The 11,344-nt window shown below is 41.5% G+C and overlaps 1 long non-coding RNA gene across 3 annotated transcripts; it reads right to left on the bottom strand.

The window, feature by feature from the left end:
* Positions 1–516: 516 nt before the first annotated feature.
* Positions 517–2,732, bottom strand: LOC134486732 (uncharacterized). 3 transcript variants are annotated; one of them, XR_015687207.1, is made up of 4 exons: positions 2,393–2,732; positions 2,055–2,211; positions 759–829; positions 517–652 (listed from the first exon to the last, which is right to left on the bottom strand). It is a non-coding gene; the product is annotated as an uncharacterized LOC134486732 (long non-coding RNA). The 3 variants fall into 3 exon arrangements; XR_015687208.1 differs by having other exon boundaries at positions 2,536–2,724; XR_015687209.1 differs by having other exon boundaries at positions 2,604–2,724.
* Positions 2,733–11,344: the final 8,612 nt, after the last annotated feature.

The raw sequence follows: 11,344 nt of genomic DNA, 5'->3' as shown, positions 1-11,344 counted from the left end.
TGTCTGTATAAAACAAGAAATGTTAGCACTTATGAATGATAAAAGCATGGGGATGAAAGAGAAAATTGAGTAGTGTGATAGTGTGGGAGAGAGAGAGTGGGTAGGAGAGGGAGAGGGAGAGAGACAGAGAGAAACCAAGAGCCCTGCTAGATGTGTTAGGGAAGATGGATTGTAGAAGACAGTCTCAGTGTTGCATGCTTCCCATGTGGTCATGGTTTGGGTAAACTCTTGGCTGAAAGCATTTGAAGGTGATTACAATGATTTAAGGAGGACATGTATAGCCATATGTGTGCACACGGGTGCACATGTGTGCGTGGTGGCATGCAGAGGCCAGAGATACATGTTGGATCTTGTTCTTCAGGACTCACACACTCACTCACGATTTTTGAAACAAGATCTCTTACTGAGACTCAGGACTCACTGATTCTGCTAGGCTGGCCCACTAGAAAACCACACCCACATCAAGTCACCCATGTGCATTTCCCAACTGCTGTGATGATAAGCAATGACATCATATTGAGATTTTGGAACAGCATTTTAACAAGAAAAGAACAGCAATACATGAAATCTAGATGGAATATATCTCAGACTCCACATTGCCCCTTCAAATATCCACTCTCGTAGCTATCTTGTCTCTTTAGTCACCATCCTCCTGCCAACATATATATTTAATTTGGACACTTTAATGCCTCGATCCCTTAAGAAGCAACAGTAGCATATTTTGACTAGATGTTTGACTTAAATGAACACATCCAAACCTTAGAAAAATGGCCAACAGTGTTCCAAAACCTTTAGAAGGGTTCAGTTCCATTGGTTATGCACTTTCCACCTGGTAAATAAAATTTGCATGGAAGAATTATTATTTGAAATCAACTATGTTCACTTATTTTATAGTATAAATTCATCTTCAGGGACTTAGCCATATTTCTTACAGCTTTATGACATATTGAAAGTCTTCAACAGATGCTATATTGTTAATATTAATGGTATGAGTGATTTGACAACTAGTTATAGCTGTCCAGGCTGCCCGAGGAGAAGGAATTATGCTGAATATCCAAGAAAGTAATTATAAGAGGATAGTTTACTTTCAATGAATTTATTCATGTTGTCATGTATTTGCTTTGCTTGTGTTTGCACACTGCATCAGACTATAGTCCCAAAGTCTAATACTAATAATAAAAAAAATTATATGACTCAGCCTTTGACTGATTTGCAGAGAAGGTGAGGGGGTTGTCTAGGAGAATCGAGGCTGTGAAATTAGCACACAGATAATAAAATTATTTCTAAGCCATAAAATAGTTCTGATGCACATTCTGTCTTCAGAGGCAGTATTGTTTGTCTCTGAGAATGCTAGGATCCCTGAGTGTTCCAGATGCAGCTGTTAAGCCTGAATATTGCTATAAATATCCAGTCCTCTCCTTGAAATACCTGAAGATGGTCACAGTTGTTTCCACCAAAGGAGGCAGCTAGTTGCAAGAAAGCAGGCAAGAAGAAAATTTCCAAAATAGGCTTATGTGCTTTGCAGCTTCCTAAGAATTGACAGTGACTGCTATTTGCTTGCTCATAATCAATTTCCAATTTCCACTATTTCTTTTTAAATCACAGGATGTTTGTGAGTGGTACAGGAAAGTAGGTCAGAAGGACACAGTGTGTGCGTATACATATATATTTGCTTTGTTTCTAGGGATGGATACATGACCTAGCTCTAGCCGGTGGCACACAAGGAAACATTTCCAGTATAATCTCTGGAAGATCCTTCGCTCTGCCAATAAAAGTGCTTGGCTTTCTATTTTTAATTCTTCTTTTTATTCCAAATAAAAAGTTGAAACTAAAATGTGGCAGCCTTCTTGTGACCATGAGGCACCAAATGTGACAGTGGAGACTGCGTGTAAATGGCTAAAAAAACAAAAAACGATAAAGAATTAACTATTGGTAACATCTAATCTCTTACAAGAGGAAAGAAAGAAAGCCAAAATTATTGAGTTTTGGTCACATGGATCTGAGTTTTAGGTGTTATCTTGGCTAACACAAAGAACAACAACGGAAAGCAGTACCTTGTATCGGGCCTCGGAACTGCCTGCAGCCTGCTATGTATGGCTCAAAGGCTTTCAGAAACATCTTATTTGGATCCACTGAAGGTTGTTTGCCTGTTGTTATTGTTCCAGTTTTTACTTTTTACTTGGGTCATACATAATGTGGAGGATGTTCTTTCTATGAAAAACAAAAACAAAACAAAAAAAAACAAAAAAAAACAAAAAAAACAAAACGAACACAGAAAAGCAACCTTGAATGTCAAACTATCAATTAGGAGATCAAAGTCTGGGCAGACTGGGAAAAGAAACCAGAGAAGCAAGACCAGGGAAAGCTGCTGGAGCTCTCGCGGAGCAATTACTTAGTCTGTACTGTGAGCGGCGCTGTATCCCTCGCTGGCAGAGGAGCTGACAGATCAGTTTCTATGGGGTGTGGTAAAGACGCTCTCCTGGACACACTGCACTAATAGAGTTCTTAGAAAATCACTTCCCTGACTCATGTCACCTTTCAGCATCCTGATGAAAGTCTCAACTGGCCCAATTTAGCCACAAAGAACCAAAGACGCAAGCTACCATAGTGTCTTCTGAAGTGGTTGAAAATCCTGGAACTCCCTGCTGTCAAGGACAGCGCATGATAGTGCTTGGTCTGCGACCCCAAAGCAGTATTCGTGGTCGATGACAACAGATCATAGCAGCAATGGACACTGTGGCTAGAGGACTGCCTCCCGCACTTGCCTTCTTTATGACATCATGTGCAGTATGACAGGTATTGTGAGAAAATCACACAGCTCCTTGGTGCTAAAGACACTGCTGCAATATTGCAGGACACGCTCTGTCAAACGGACTAAGAGTCAGTGAGAGTTCTCTTGTGATATTCCAGACTTCGGCTCTAACGCACAGATGCCAGAATTCCGTGCCCGAAGGACATGATCTTCATCCTGACTTTGGTAAAGAATCGCCTTAAAGAATGTTAGTTCTTCTGTTTGCTTCTTCTGTCATTTTTACTAAGCTGTGAGGTATAAACGAATCAGTTGGTGGCTGGAGAAATGACTCAGAGATTAAGAACATTTGCTGCCTTTGCAGAAGACTTGGGATTGGTTGCCAGTACTCACATGTTGGCTTAGAACCCTCTATAATTCCAGTTCTGGGGGAACTGACGCCCTCTTCTGACTTCTATGAGCATTGCATCAAAGTGCTGCACACATGACAGTTGAAGCGGGATGATTACTGGTCGTTTGTGACCCATTTGGAGTACTTTCCTTCATGAGAACATAACTGTACACAGCACATGCAAACACCCATGGGTGAAATCAATTTCCAAAAGGTAAGGCATAGAGCTTTCCCTCTGCCTGCCTTCTCTGAGCTTTTTATTCCAGGAATCCTTAGTATACGCCTACCTCTGCCTGAGCAACGAGATGGCGTGAAGAAGCAGGCGAGGTTTCAATAAACCGCAGAGCCCTCTAGTCCATGGGAAGGCAGCAAGCACCACAGAGGTCTGGAGTGGTATTAATGTGAAAGTCTGGGACTGTGATATATCTGGGTCTTTTGCAAAGAAAGAAAAATAAGTTTGTAAAAGAAATTGTCAAGGGATGGCGCAGTGGTTAAGAACATTGACGGCATTTCCAGGGGTCCTGAGCTCAATTCGGTGCCCTCTTCTGGTGTGTCTGAAAACTCGACAGTGTACTCATATAAATAAAATAGAATAAAAATCTTTTAAAAAGTTGTCACATCTTAAATATTTGGGGGGAGTGTGAGTGTTAGGCAAAACATGTCTATGTGTTAGATTCAGTGCAGCAACTGTGAACTGGAAAAACACACATGGTTTAAAAATCCAGAGGATGCTGGTACATGGCTGTCACCCAGCACTTGTGAGGCTATGACAAGAAGAGCACGGTGGACTCATGGCCAGCATACATTGCATCATAAGACCCAGGCCAAGGCCATTGTAAGGATACACAACTATAGATAACATTTGTCGTTGCATCTGAATCTTGGTCCCTTACCAGATCCCTTGTCCAGTCAAAGATTTTCTTTCATTCTTTCTGTCTTGCATAACTAGACTTCAACCGGGATTCACCTCTGGTACAATTATTTGCATCAAAGACATAGCTCCAATTAAAAAAGTCAATTATGGGGGTTGGGGATTTAGCTCAGTGGTAGAGCGCTTGCCTAGGAAGCGTAAGGCCCTGGGTTCGGTCCCCAGCTCTGAAAAAAAAAAAAAAAAAAAAAAAAAAAACCACTGACTGCTCTTCCCGAAAAAAAAAAAAAAGTCAATTATGGGGAAACCCTGGAGGACTTTACAGAAGCAGTGCAAAGGAGAACCATAGCGAGATGATCTCATCTAGTACCTCCCAGGTTCTCTTCTATGCACTATTGTGTAGGGTCCTACGTTCTTCCAATCCAAATATGCTCACATATTTACACACATTGCAGCGGCTGTGGCTGTCGAGATAGTAACCCAAAGGACAAACAGAGATCCCTAGAAGTGCAGGAAAGACTCGGATTGTAAACTTGTTGGCACATTTATGCTTGTTTCCCGGGTTGGGTTTCGTTTCTGTTAAATCCACATGAAATGTTATGATGGAAAAATTCCATAACTGGCCCACAACTCACATTCCAATTGGGATCCAAGAGCCGGTTTCAGCAAATCCAACTAGAATTCAAAACGACATGTTTGGCCATGCTATCACATAAAAATAATAATGGTAAAGCCTTCCAAAGTAGAACATTGCTGCAGAATTTTCCCAGTGTTTGCAACTTCGTAATGTAGTTGGTTCACCAGGCCATAAAACAGCTTATTTTTGCAAGCATGGCCCTTCGTATAAATCACAGGGAGATGCATCATTTCTAAAATTACTTTGTAAAAGTTGCCAGAATTATAGAAGTTAGTCCGGCGCATGTGACTGTACGAAGACAACAGAGTCGTTTGGTTCTGCATGGCCCTAGCATCCGCTTGATTCTGTTGAGAGTCACCTAGCAAGTGACATCACAATATCAGAAATATTTATGGAAGAGGTAAGACACATGTGTAAACAGAGACTCAGCAAAGACCTGGTCTTGCTTTATTTAGCCAATGCTCATAAGAACCAATGGAGCCCTACGCAATCTGCATTTAATACCTTCTAATTGAAGTACTTGTGTGCTAATTACCGTTCTTCACACTCTCTTAGAGGTTCAATCATTTGAATACCACCATACTGAGGTTCATGCTTCCAGCACATACGGAACTACTTCTTCTTCTTCTTCTTCTTCTTCTTCTTCTTCTTCTTCTTCTTCTTCTTCTTCTTCTTCTTCTTCTTCTTCTTCTTCTCTTCTTCTTTTTTTTTACAGTTTCAGAGGTTTATTTAATTATCAAAGTCTTCTCCATCTTTATTAAATTGCGTATTTCTTATTGACATTTCAGTTGTTACTCCCTTTCCCAGTTTCCAGGTCAATCTGCCCCTCCCCTTCTCTATGGGTGTTCCCCTCCCCATCCTCCCCCCATTACCACCCTCCCCCCAACAATCACGTTCACTGGGGGTTCAGTCTTAGCAGGACCCAGGGCTTCCCCTTCCACTGGTGCTCTTACTAGGATATTCATTGCTACCTATGGGGTCAGAGTCCAGGGTCAGTCCATGTACAGTCTTTGGGTAGTGGCTTAGTCCCTGGAAGCTCTGGTTGGTGGGCATTGTTGTTCATATGGGGTCTCCAGCCCCTTCACGCTCTTTCAGTCTTTTCTCTGAATCCTTCAACAGGGGTGCCATTCTCAGTTCCATGGTTTGCTGCTGGCATTCACCTATGTATTTGCCGACATACGGAACTTCTTAATATGTACCCAAAACTATAGATGTATCATAACAAAGGATATATATATATATATGTATATATATCCTTATTTCCTTTACTATTTCCTTCAAAATAATAGACCTGACAAGATTTATCAGTAGTTAAAGGCACTTGCTACCAAATCTAGTGTCCTGAATCTAGTACCTGGAACTCACATAGTAGAAGGAGAGAATGAACTTCAATTGTCCTCTGACCTCACATGTGCCAAGGCACACACATTGGTGTGGGAGGGTCACTCACACAGAATAAAGAAACGTTAAAAAAATAGTAGTTCCATTCCTGAGTGAGGTCTGCTTTCGAGAAATCTTTTTAGTGAGTTATTGACGTGATAGTGTGTTCCTTCTGAGATTCTATTGTTAAAAACCAAAACAAAAATCTCTGTTTCTGTCTTGGGAGCTTTCTTACTTGAAACACTTGCTATGTAAGGAAAGCAGAGACTGCATCGTGAGGATGCAGAGGGGCCAGAAGAGGAGAAACCCGACTGCTGAGTGTCAGAGGCCTCTAGCCAACAGCCAAGTTTGGAAACTAAAGCCTGCCGACAGCCAAGACAGCGAGCTTGAAGGCCTATTATTGACTAATCGCAAATCCAGATGACTGTGCTCCTGGCCAATCACTAAACGAAACTTTAATGAACAACTTGGAGACAGAGCCACCAGGAAGCCACTCAGAATCCTGACCAGAAAGGCCATGATATCCCAAATGTGTGTGTCTTCAGCTGCCAGGATTTAGAGCATTCCTGCTGTCCAGAAGATTATCAGGGGCGCATGGGATAGTAATTGACGTTGGCACACCTGGACACTCTTGTGGAAAATTATGCTTGGACACAAACCTTCTACCCCTGAGGGGAAGCCATTCAAATAGGATCAAAGACTTCTGTGTAAAATTAAACCTTACAATCATTTGTCTAAGTTCATTTAAACACGCATCTCTCCATTGAGTACTTACATCTGGGGCCAAATTGTTCTAAGATGCTGCATTTTAACCTGCTTTCCTGTGACTCATCACATGTTTACCTCCAACCCAGGATCACAAGCCATATCTAGTCGAGGCATCGAACTTATCCTTAGATATTACAGACATGAAAAAGCCATCCTCTGATTACCACAGGGATAGAAAACAAAGATGACAGACCAACTCAAGTGGGGCGGTGGCCATATTCGATGCTCACATCATGGGAGAACGACCACAGTAGTGATGAGATGGACCAAGGGCCAGCTTGAGTGGACAATTCCTAGAAACAATGCAACCAACCTTTCGACAGGTGAAGTGGTTCTCCGTCTCACTCGAAATAAGAGAAAATGAAAGAAATTGATGGATGTTAAATGTATCCAATTGTTTTTTTTAAAAGATCCAAGTTTTATGGTCTATGCTTATGATGTAGGGAGGAAAACGAGAGGCATATTTTCATGCATTCCTCTTAGAAATACAAAGTGGTTTCGCTCTGAAGGAGAACAATTTAGAATTCTTTTCGAAAATTACAGCAGCATTTATCCTTTGACCTGACCATTTTGATTTGAAGGATTTATTTTAGACACAAGCCCACTCTTGCCTCTGGCTGGCATGTGCCTGTCTGGGTAGAGACCGCATTTCCTGTACTTTGCTGCAGCCAGCAGCAGCCATGAGCAAGTCGCTGGTGTCTATGATGCGTGTCATCTCTGAGCTTCTGCCGGTATCACGAATTTCTGTCAATTCAATTGTTTCTGTCCTGTACATTGGGAAGAACATGTCTCAAGACAGCAATTGCTCTTTAGTTTGACCTGGAAAAGAGGCATGGGGAGATTTCTGCTGTCAGGAACATAGAAAAGCAGCCCTTCACAAAGCCCACGCACCAAGTAAGAGAGAAGGAAAGCATGAGACATTGACATCCATGTTGATATTGATATGGAATGCCCTAGTGAAAACAGTTGTGGATAAAAGCTATTCCTATGTAAGAAAGGCATCCTAAGAAAATATTTTCCTTTGGGGCTAGAGAGATGACTCAGCAGTTAAAGGATACATACTATTCTTAGAGAGGACACAATTTGGCTCCCAGCACCCACTAAGGACTGTGTAAAACCATCTGTACTGTACCTAAGCCCCGGGTTGTTGGGGATGGGAATCAGACACCTCTGGACTCCCTGGATACTTGCAGTCATTTGCACAAACCTACCCATACACAGACACACGGTGTACATAACTAGATATAAGATCATTTTAAATGCAAAGAATTTCCATTTGTTTAATAAAAAAGTTTTCAGTTATCTGAATTTTTATGTTATTTTCTTGTTTTAACCTTTATCATAAAATTTAGAACATTAAAGAAAATATGGAAAAAAAGAGCAATGAAAACCACTGTAATATCAGCCAAAGTTGGCACTGATAGAACATTGTACCTAAGTCTAGTTTTCTCCGTGTGCTTTCAAATCGACGTGGAATTCAGTGCATATACTGTTTGGTAATCTTTCATTTCCACCAAACGGTATGTAAACAAAGGCATCTCAAACGCCTGTAACCATTTTAGCAAAGAATGCCTATCTCACTACTGCAATATATTACAGACATTTATAGTAACTCATGCATGCAGGTTTCAGCCAGTATTCTGTCTTCAGGCTATCTTGTGTGCCTGAACTGTAGTCTCTTCATGGACACATCAGCAGGGGAGAATGTGGCTTTCGCTCTCCTGACTCCATCAGCCTGGAGCCTTGGGTGTGACTCCAGCTGTGTGAAGCGAGGAGGAATTCCAGTCGTATGTTATAATTGGGAAATATCTGTCTTCAAAGTTATGGCTAAAGCCACAGATGAACACACTATTCCTATAGTCTCCTTATGGTCTTCTTTATTCTTTAATTAACATCTGAAAGTTTCACCTAAACAAAATAGGATGATACATTTTTTTTCATTGTAGTTTTAGAGAGTATAATATGGGTACCTATATTGAAATTTTTGTATCATCTAATTCTTATGGCTGAGGCAGAGCTCCATGCCCAGTGTTGGCTTACCACAGCAGAGCTGCCCCAAAGGTTTCACGGTGAACGGTACATGTGTTCCCTTCCTGAGACACAGGTCACTTTTAATCTCACATGTATCACCTTTGCACTGACAGTCGAAAGAAGGGCATTCCAAGAGTATGCATGTGTGTGTGTTTTAAATAATATAAACTTAAAATCCTCATGTAACATTCAATTGCCAGCATGTAGCATGGTGAACCCAATGGGGGGAATTACTGTCAGGGTGTGTTTCTTATTTCGCTAAAGATCCAGGGAATCGACTCGGCTGGCCTGGAGGAGAGGGTCCCAGCAGACATCTCTGTGCTTTAGAAGCCCCAAGGCAAAATTTTTAATGCTAGAAGGTGATTTCGAGGGCTATATTAGCCCATAAGCATGCCCATGAGGACTAATGGGAACACTGTAAAATGAAACAAAAATATTACAAAAGACAAGGTGAAGATGAAACAGACTCTGACTTTTCTGGCGACTCTAAATAATTTAACAGCACAAAGCACGGGCTGCTAGAACGGGTTAAGCACATCCAGCTGAGAGCCTGAAGACCTGTGTTTTAGGAGTTTTAACATTTTGGATAGTAACAAAGAAGGTGAAGGTCTGGACGTTATTCTGGAAGAGCAAAGGAAAGAATGCTGGGTTCTCGTTCTCTCGTCCTGAGTGGGTCACGATGGTGATGATGACCACCCTTGATAATGGAAGCAATAGTTGCTCAACTAAAGAAGAGACTGTAGGAGAGAGAGTCCCCCAAAAAGCCCTCATCATCTGGCCCCTGGCTAAGCAGGCAGTGGTGCCCAGGTTTGCCATTTGTTAGTTCGAGAAGTCCATGATGCATTACTAAAGGCACTTAAGTTGCCTACGAACATTGTGACTACAGAGGCTTTTACAATCGCGCAATTGAAGTCAGCATTTACACTAACGTATGTTCTTGTGTCTGAAGAGTATTCTAGTAGATAAAAGTCTACCTGTGAATAGTATGCATTAGTTTAATATTAATTTTCAGCTTGACAAGAACTGTAATCATCAAGGAGCAAAACGATGGCCTAGAGAGATTTTGTGGAATATGGTAATTGAGGTGGGAGAGCCACCCTGAACATGGGTGGCATTGTTGATGGAATAGGGGCCTGCACTGAATAAAAAGAACTAGAAGTGGGCACCAGCAATCATTGCTGTCTGCTTGCTGACCGTGGGCACATATATGGATGCATATGTGTGTATGTGTGTATGTACCTATGTATATATGTATATTATATATATATGTATGCATATATGTATATATGTGTGTGTCTAGATATATATAGAATACATGTATGTATATGTATGTATACGTGTGTATGCCCTATATGTATATATTATTTACATGTATGTATAGATATGTATACGTGTGCATATGCCCTTTATGTATATATTGCCCTATGTGAGGATAATGAAAAGAGAAGAAATTCAATAATGACAAGCACCAGAAAGCATAAAATAAATCAACCTTTCCCTGTGTCCATCCAGTAAATCCATAAGCATTTATTCAGAACTATTTGTAGTCAAGATTCTCCTTCAGCACAACCCAGCCTGTACCACAGAGGGGAAGTAGCTGGGAAATACACTTTCCTTTGGGCAGCCACTTGTGTTCTGTCAGTCCTCTAGTGCTCTGTGCCCGGTGACATCAACTCCTAATGATGGCCCTGAACTCTCCCAGCTCTGGCAGTAGCACACTACGGCTGGTGTCCCTATAAGGCACCTCCACAGTAGGGGATTTTCCCACCAAGCATTTCGGCCCTTTGACAGCCTTCTGAAGCTTATTCAGGAAGGCATTGTTGTTCCTGCAGGTGTTCTGTGTTTATTGGCCCTGGGCCGCCTCTGGCTAACAGTGATATTAACTCCATGATAAAGCCACAGAGGGAAAAACTCATACTTTCTTTGACACATGTCTCCTAAACTTAGTAAGAGTTATTGGCTACAGCTGGAGCCGTATGATTTTCTGCCAGAGGTACTAGCCATCACAGTTGATATTTCCTTGAGGTCCTACTGTTGTCGGTCATTTGTTTGCCCACGCAGCACCCACATTTTGCACATATTGAACCATATTAGATGCATATTGCAACTAAACTATAGAGGCCAGGGTGTAATGATGTTATTGGACAGAGGCACCACCTTCTGAGCTACTGTTCGCTTCTGCGTGCATCTGTGTCTATAAACATTGTTTTTTTTCCCTCTCTTTCTCGTTTGTTTGTTTTGTCATATTCCAATGTGTCAGACTTTGACTTATCTTTCATTTTGTCTCATTATTATTCCTTAGATGCCTGTTTGTTTTCTCAGGAGAGACTGAAAGGGTGTGGTTGTAGATGGAAGGGAAGGTGGGGAAGGATGGAGAGGATCAGGGGGAGGGGAATCAGAACATAGTGTATGAAAAAAAATCGATTTTCAATGAAAGAAAAACAAATCATGCCTAATGCATCACCAACATGAGACCATGCCAAGCCAAACCCTTATGATCTGGGTAGATGAAACACCAAA

This window comes from Rattus norvegicus, chromosome 4, assembly GCF_021556685.1.
Source record: "Rattus norvegicus strain SHRSP/BbbUtx chromosome 4, alternate assembly SHRSP_T2T, whole genome shotgun sequence".
Classification (NCBI taxonomy): Eukaryota; Metazoa; Chordata; class Mammalia; order Rodentia; family Muridae; genus Rattus; species Rattus norvegicus.
The sequence above is the reverse complement of the archived record's forward strand: the minus strand, read 5'-3'. Positions and strand labels throughout refer to the sequence as shown.